The sequence below is a fragment of the Zeus faber genome, assembly GCF_960531495.2.
Source record: "Zeus faber genome assembly, chromosome: 16".
NCBI lineage: Eukaryota > Metazoa > Chordata > Actinopteri > Zeiformes > Zeidae > Zeus > Zeus faber.
This window is the reverse complement of record NC_137202.1, coordinates 27,892,036-27,893,011: the sequence shown is the minus strand read 5'-3', so window position 1 is coordinate 27,893,011 and position 976 is coordinate 27,892,036.

The following is a 976-nucleotide window of genomic DNA, read 5'->3' as shown; positions in this document are numbered from 1 at the left end:
GCAGCCGACGTGCTCATGGGGGAACTGAGAAAAAGGGTCCTGGGTTTGAATCTGGAATCTGCAGATGAAAAACATCCCAAATGTTCTAAAGTGGGATAAAAGGAAAGTAGAACATCTAAAAAATAATCCCATCTATCTATCTATCTATCTATCTATCTATCTATCTATCTATCTATCTATCTATCTATCTATCTATCTATCTATCTATCTATCTGCCTGTCTGTCTGTCCGTCTAACTGGATGATTTGAAATCATTTATATTCAGGATCAGTATTGTATAGACGACTAAACTATCAATGTTTTCTGATGTAATTATCCTACAAAGACGTTCAGAATACAAAACAGGCGCCGAAAACAATGAGCTCATCTTCCTGTAAAATCCTGATTTGAAATCATTACCTGGAAGAGCTGGAAGACTAAGAGACGATATGAAACCTCCTGTGGCATCAGGACGACACATATTGATCACATTACAGACTTTCAATTAGCTTGATAGTTGGACTCAGATTATTCATCCTCAATGCAGCTGTGAGCTACAGTGAGTGTCCATGCTCATAGTAATGTACCTGTGCATCGGATGGAGAATTGAGGATAGAGAAGTGGAGGATGCAAAGGGGAAAGGGTAGAGAGGTGGTGGATAGAGGGTGGAGGCTGAAGGATGGAGAGTAAAGGATGGAGGGTCGTGGGTAGAGGAGGCATAGAGGATGGAGGGTAGAGGATGGAGGGTAGAGGGTAGAGGAAGGATAGAGGATGGAAGGTAGAGGATGGAGGGTAGAGGGTAGAGGAAGGATAGAGGATGGAAGGTAGAGGATGGAGGGCAGAGGGTAGAGGAAGGATAGAGGATGGAAGGTAGGGGATAGAGGATGAATAGAAGATGGAGGGTAGAGGATCGAGAGTAGAGGATGGATAGAGGACGGAGGGTAGAGGATGGAGGGTAGAGGGTAGAGGATGGATAGAGGATGGAGGGTAGCAGAGG